The following is a 7,845-nucleotide window of genomic DNA, read 5'->3' on the forward strand; positions in this document are numbered from 1 at the left end:
TTGTGAATCTAATGCTTGTCTCTTTCTCTCCTCCACTTAGGGCTTTACAGTGTAAATTTACACTACTAGTTTTGTTAACATCTATCAACTTGCACCAGGCCAAACACTACACACACACACACACACACACACACACACACAATACAAGTCTCAGGGCATTTGGGTTTTGCTTTCCATCAAGGAACTACTCATACTGTCCCTCACATTATACAGTAAATTTGCAAGCCACGTATTATGGTTTAAGATTCAAACCTCTGGACACAATTATGGTTGACCAGTAAGCTTTTCATCTGGCAAATGACCTGGCTGACTTCGAAATCAGATCTTATACCCTCCAGATAGCAAACTTGTTGGCTATCCATGAGATTTTAGCTCTTGGGTGGATATTTCACAGGCTAGTTTTTGTGTTTTTAAAAGCAAAAGAAGGACCCCTTGTGTAACAGCATTATGTGTAATGAAATTTTTCATAAGAGCAAACAAAATAGAATGGCAGAGAGATAACTTCTGCTGTTGATACAGGGGTAAGATCACATTTAATTTCAAGTCAATAGATTTGCAGAAACTCAGCACTTAGGTGATCAAAGACAAAGCAAGATTTGTTCCCATAATTGCATTGTTGTTATTACCAATTCATGCATCCTTACAACACATTTTCAATATATCTAAGATTAACTATTATTTTCTCTCCTATAAATAAAATATAATCATCCTGAAAACCAGTGAAGGGGAAACCATCAGATCCATTAACCTGACTAAGAATTCCTTCAGGCCGATAATACAGTACTGTGGATCTTTCATTTTATTGAGCTATATCTTTTTCGTATGGCAACCAGCAGAGAGAGAGAGAGAGAAATCAAATTTAAAATCAAAGGCTAAGGGTTTTTGTTCTGGGAAGTGGTGAGCCAGTGGCTGCACATCCGTTTCTGCCTAAGGTTAACTTTTTTTAAAAGAACTCTTAATTTGCAAACCCTAGAATGCAACCAAAGGGCATTGCTTTCTGAATGTAGGGAATGTGTTCTTTCATTCTTTGTTGGGTATCATTTTCAAAATCTTTGTTGCTAAGATTGTATCTATCTAACCCTGCAGTTCTTCAGACCCTTTCACATCTTCTCTGACACTCATCCAGGACTGTTTGCTGTTTGGTTCCTTAAAAATAGTTCTAATTATAAGGGTCAAAGCTGCATTGCCTTGATAAAGCTATGGGTGTGTGGGTGTGAGTGTATCACAATTCATTTCCCCTCCAGTTTTACAACACCCATGAGTGGGCATTTCTCTTGTCTCTCTGTGGTGAAACCCCCTCATAAAACATGAAATCAACAATAAGGTAATCTTGCAAAAGGATAATGTTTTATAGGCAACCTATTATCTCCTAACAGAAGGGGCGATTAGTCAGCTGCTCTGCTTGAACCTGATCCAAAGCCATTTCAATTCCCGGCTCCACTCAGTGCTACACTCAAGCCGTAAAGCCAGGAAACTAGAATAATCACTTTGGCTTCTTTTTCTAGGATTATTAACATCATTATTGTTAGTGATGGAGATTGCTGCCTTTGTTTTTGCTTTCGGTAACCAACGCTCAGCCAAAATGCATCACTGATGTCTAGTAATATAATTAATGTCATCCTGGACTGTTGGCACTTATCCTTTCTGCCTGACTCATAGTGCTGCAGTATCTGTATATAAGATAAGATGCTAGAAAATCAAGATGGATTCGGCGTGTGTGAAGAGGAGTCTTGCCCGTTGTAAGGGGACATTGCACCCAGCCATTGTGACAGGATCTCTGCCAATGAGGGTCAGGCTAGCCAGTGTTTGGTGGCAGGTATTGCCTCTCCCTAGAATAGCAGTGAATGGCAGTGCTTTTTGTCTTCACAAGAATCGGTGGCAACCTTAACATGTAGGAGAAAGTAAAGGCATACATAGGGACGCGGGTGGCACTGTGGGTTAAACCACAGAGCCTAAGACTTGCCGATCAGAAGGTTGGCGTTTCGAATCCCCGTGATGGTGTAAGCTCCCGTTGCTCGGTCCCTGCTCCTGGCAACCTAGCAGTTCAAAAGCACGTCAAAGTGCAAGTAGATAAATAGGTACCGCTTGGGTGGGAAGGTAAACGACATTTCCGTGCGCTGCTCTGGTTCGCCAGAAGCGGCTTAGTCATGCTGGCCACATGACCTGGAAGCTGTATGCTGGCTCCCTCGGCCAATAAAGCGAGATGAGCGCCGCAACCCCAGAGTCGGTCACAACTGGACCTAATGGTCAGGGGTCCCTTTACCTTTACCTAAAGGCATACATTACAGGACACTATGAAAAAGTGCCATTTTCCTGGAGCAACTTCACTACAATGAATGGTTGCAACCTTTGGGGCTGACTAGTTTAGAAACCAGGTAAGAAGGGACATCATAGAGGTTCATAGCATCTTTCATTATACTGGAACCTGAGTCATCCAACGATGCCAAATGATGAGAGATTGAGGACAGGTGGAATTAAACTGTGGAGTTCACTACCACAAGATGTGGCAATGGCTACCAATTTGGATGGGTTTAAAAGGTGAATAGACATATTCATGGAGGATAAAGGTAATCATGATTTCTATATATTATCCCCAGGGACACGAGTGGCGCTGTGGTCTAAACCACTGAGTCTCTTGGGCCTGCCGATCATAAGGTTGACAATTCGAATCCCTGTGACGGGATGAGCTCCTCTTGCTCTGTCTCAGCTCTTGCCAACCCAGCAGTTCAAAAGCACACCAACGCAAGCAGATAAATAGGTACCGCTGCGGTGGGAAGGTAAACGGCATCACTTTTTATTTTATTTTTATTAGCAGAATACTTATTCTGAATTGTGATCTGGCTAGAAATGCATAATGATTTTTTTCTTAATACACATACTTCAACATCTTCCTGATTTTCATTTCATTTCATTCATTCCATTTGGTCAGAAATGGACTTGCAACATTAACTTACTTTCATTGCCTTCTTGCCCTTTTCTGTGATATTCAGTCTTGATAGCTAGATTCATTTTGTCAAACAACTTTCCGATTTCATTTGTCTCTTCAAATCTATTAGGTCTTATCCATGTATTATGAGTGCCAGCACACTGCTAAGGAAAGTGTGAACAGTCAAAAGTGGAAGTGGCTGTTTATTTACATGGAAAAGATCAGTGCTAATGTAACCACATCTGGCTTGTAGCAAAGTCCTGCAGAGTTGCTGAAGCTTTAAGGAGGTTTAGTGATTTGCCTGAAATCACATAATTTGCAACTGGATCACTAGGATTAGAAGTTCAAACCAGAAATCTTTGGAGCTTTGGGACTTTCTTTTTTAACCGCTATATGCAAGCGATATGATTTCCTGCTCTCTGTACTATTTCAGGCCCAATTATTTAACTCCTCTTCCTTTGGTTAAATCAACTCTCTCTGTGATCTGGAGAGAAAAGGAAGATAGGAAGAAAGAAAGACTAATACAATAGCCTGCCTTACTATGATTGATGGATGAAATAAACATTCTGCAGGCATCCACAGTCACGATGTTGACAACTCATTTTCTAGTGTAGCTTCAGCAATGGGGAGACTTTTCTACTTCTGGAGGCTCCCTGCATGATTAAAAATATTGAAAGACCAGGATTCTTAATCACTTGAGAAGCTTCCTTCAGTAGCAAGGGCTTCCCCATTGCAAAACTTATGTTAGAAGACAGGGAAGCCAACATAAGCTAGGGGATAAGAAGGATGCTGTGATCCTTTTCTACCTGTGTACAGCTGTAAATGCCTGACAAGAGCTTTATAGGGTTTGGGTTGTGTGTATGTGTTATTTTATCTACTTTTTTTGTTACTAACCATGTTCTGATTGCTGGATATTTACCCAAAACTGTGTTTCTAGGGCAATGGGTGAGGCTTTTAACCAGAGGGTGTTTATAACTCAGATGTATTTCCTGTTCCTATTTCAGGAACATCACACAAATATGGAAATAGGAGGAGAAACTCTGTCTGGTGTGCATTTTAATGCAAACCAATCTAATTTGCATTCCCCCTCCCCCCAAAAATATGTGTGAGCTATTTCTCAAAATTCATGCTTCTCTGAATTTTGCACTGCAGATTTCCAACCCAAAAAGGTGTGTTAAAAGAACATAGATTTGGGGAAAGTGTGCGTTAAAATGCATACATTAGTGAAAACAACATACAAAATTTATTATGTTTGGGGAAAGTGCTTGCAAATGTGCAAGGGATCTTCCTCCTGATCTCAGACAATTCCTCTTTCTCACCAATGTACATCCAGAAGTTCATCTTCAATGAGCTGATCTGTCCTCCTGTCTAGGTATGCCTGGTGGCAAGTTAAGAAGGCAACTTCTGACATCATTCATTTCAACAAGACTTGTACAGTGGTACCTCGGGTTAAGAACTTAATTCATTCTGGAGGTCTGTTCTTAACCTAAAACTGTTCTTAACCTGAGGTACTTTAGCCAATGGGGCCTCCCGCTGCCGCCACGCGATTTCTGTTCTCATCCTGAAGCAAAGTTCTTAACCTGAGGTACTATTTCTGGGTTAGTGGAGTCTGTAACCTGAAGTGTCTGTAACCTGAAGCATCTGTAACGTGAGGTACCACGGTATAGGCTATCCCCAAAAATGTACCCTGAAAATAGCTAGCCATTGTATAGCAGCACAGCCTGGTGGATTGCACCCAAATACTTTATCCGGTTAATGATACTATTTTTTTTTCCAAATTACCATTCTGCAATCTAATATAAAATTAATTTATAGCAAGACAAAGGTAACCCGGGAAATTAAACTGTCGAAATCATTTTCAATTATAGCATAATAAGCAAAGGGCTTTCAAAACACAAACACTGTATCTAGAATTAGATGCAGCCAAAAAGGATTTATTCTATTTGCTTATGTCTGTGGGAATAGACATTAATGGATTCTCATTAAGTGCGGTGACTCTGAATATTTCTGGAGCAGAGTTGCACTTTGGGGGGAAATGGGATGTCCTACAAGATTACTCTTTGAACATTTGAATCATGAAACTGTCTGTTATTGGCATCCAGCATCCATCCTGTAACACTGAGCTACTTGCCTCAGCACATAGATGCTTGATAAAAATGACAGTGGAATGGGATGCTTCCTTGTTTTGAGGCAGTAACCCTGGTGGATTAGAACGCCAGGTTTAATTGGCCCTTAACACATGCTGATTCCAGAGGATCAAAAGATAGCTGTCAACTTTCAGATTTGAAAATAAGGGATTAGCAGCCTCACCTGTCCCAGGGACAGTCTACGGGATATCTAACAATCCGGGATAGCAGCGGGAAGCAGCGGGAAACGGCGCTGGAATATGGGAATTTCCCGCAAAAAAAGGGAAGGTTGACAGCTATGGGATCAAAAGTGTCTAGTAGTTACTGGACCCAGGAATTTAGGGTGTGTAGCTCCCACAAACTCATAACAGTAACATCATAGTAGACACCTTTCTGTTTTTAAACTCTGAATTTTTATTTATTTATTTCAATAAATGCTTTTGTCTCCATTGTCTAATGCAGGGACAGCGAACCTTTGGTCCTTCAGATGTTGCTAGATTGCAACTCCCACCATCCCTGACCTTTGGGCGTGCTGGCTGGGGCTGCTGGGATTTGGAGTCTGAGAACAACTAGAGGGCCACAGGTTCCCCATCTCTGGTCTAACATTTCTTGGGGTGGACATAAACACGAGGTGGGTTGTTACGGTTTAGAAGTCCTCCAAAAAGCATCTGGATTCTCCAGCAGTTTAAGGGGGAAAGTAAATCTGAGGAGCTTCATCCAGAGCTCACGTCCACAAGCAAGAACATTACCGGAGCACAGCTCCAGCCAAGGAATACACTCCCTGCTGGGAATGGGTGGGTAAAGTGGCTCTTCTCAGTTCCTCTCTCCGTCTGCAGACCTCACCATCACCATCACCCCCACTGCTCTTGAGGTGCCCCCAATCCCTTGGATCAGGGTAGGGTGTGGTACAGGAGGAAGATGCATTTGACAATAGTTGCCTCTCCAGCTCTGCCAGCGAGATCCCTCTGCTGGATCAAGACCCTCCTACGCATGGCAGCAGACTTCTCATCTGTGGAAAGGGAAATCTGGAACCAACCGGTTTGTTAGAAAGTTGTTTAAGAGTATTCTGCCAGCGAGAGATATTCTTGGTTCTTGCCTTGACTAGCTTTGGGAAAACACACATTGCCAGTCTCATCATTAATCACTTTAAAGATGTATATTAGTTTAGTAAAGTTTCTTTGGTTTAAAAAACCTGCTTCCCAAATGGCCACCATCTCTAAATGCAAGTGCATAGAACACCGTGCTCTAGGACAATTTTCACAGAATTTTAAAACATATCATCTGAATGTTGATTATTTTAGAATACTTATTTTGAAGTTATTGGCTCAGTGCAATTTTGCTGGTTTACAGCGAGAAGGAATCTAGTTCACTGTGGCTCTTTGGATAAGAAAAGGAAATAAAATCTGATGATTTTACGTGCTTCGTGCTAGTACTCTTAGTTCTGAACTTGTAAGGACCTATTCCAAAAGGTGATGTAGGAAAGGGGCTCTCCACAGGATTTTTCTCCCTCTCCAGATTTTTTCTTGTTCTCTGCCCATGCGACATTATTGGCATCAAAACGTCTCCCATATCCAAGCAAGGATTCATTTAACTAAAGTTGAGTTCTGCTGCTGCCCATAAACTCTATATGCTAACATTCCCAGCATCCCATTTGTGATATCTGATTGACTCATTGACAATATCAAGCCCCTGTCTAGAAGCACCCACATGCTTATGTTGCAATAAATACATGAGATGCCCTTCTTCATCATAAGAGGACAGCAAAGGTTAACATGTAGGTACAGTAATCTGGCATACCATGATAAGTGGCTTTCCTGCAATTCTACTAGCTGCTAGTTCATTTCCACTTCCCCACTGCTACTCTCACAGCTAACAGGACAGAAGCCAATTGTCAGTCTTGCTACTGCTAAACTTAACCCTGTCATGTGTCTTGGCTTTACACTTGAAATGATTTTATTCTCATTTGAGTACTACCTGTCCAGTCAACAGATTATTCTGGTTTCCTGGCCTCTTGACTTTACATAATAGTTTTAGTTGCTCTACGTACACCGGTTATGGGGTGAGGTGGATAAATAAACTTGAATTTTGAAAGAAACAATAAATATCTTGTTATTTTGCTTTTCCTTCAAACTCAAAACCAATTCATCAATGCACCACAACCCCTTCTCCCATTTTCATCTTTCTGTTGAATCACGATGGTTCAGATCCAAAGGGCAGCAACTGGATTTCACTTTGCCTAGTATAACTTCTCGTGTGGCCTTTGGAAATGCAACTGGGTGCAGAATAGAGGCTGCAATCAATAGTGAAAATGTCCAAAACTCTGATGTAGAAGTCCTTCAGGTATGCACATGGAGCTCTCAACACTGAAGATGTGCATTGCTACTCTTCTGAGCAATAAAAAGCTTACCTAGTTTGGGGATTTGCAGTCATGTAATGTATGAAAAAAACAGAACCACAAATTAACCAAATATATAGACCTATGTGTGTGGAAAAACCTCTGTGAGAACTTTTGCATCCCTGCTAGACTCTATAGGCTGCCCTAGCAATTTGCATTGTGTGTTTGGAAACACACTAAAATAAGAATAGCCTGCTGGATTCGGCCAATGGCTCATCTAGTCCAGTATCCAGTTCTCATGGTGGCCAACCCAATGCCTATGGGAAACCTGCAAGTGGCACCAGAGCACTCTCCCCTCCCATGGTTTACAGAAACTGATATTCAGAAGCAATATTGCCTCCAAATGTGGAGCTAAAGCCAGTAGCTATTGATAGCCCTCTCCTCCATGAATGTGTCTA

Source organism: Podarcis bocagei, assembly GCF_964188305.1.
Source record: "Podarcis bocagei genome assembly, chromosome: 1".
NCBI classification, from domain to species: Eukaryota; Metazoa; Chordata; class Lepidosauria; order Squamata; family Lacertidae; genus Podarcis; species Podarcis bocagei.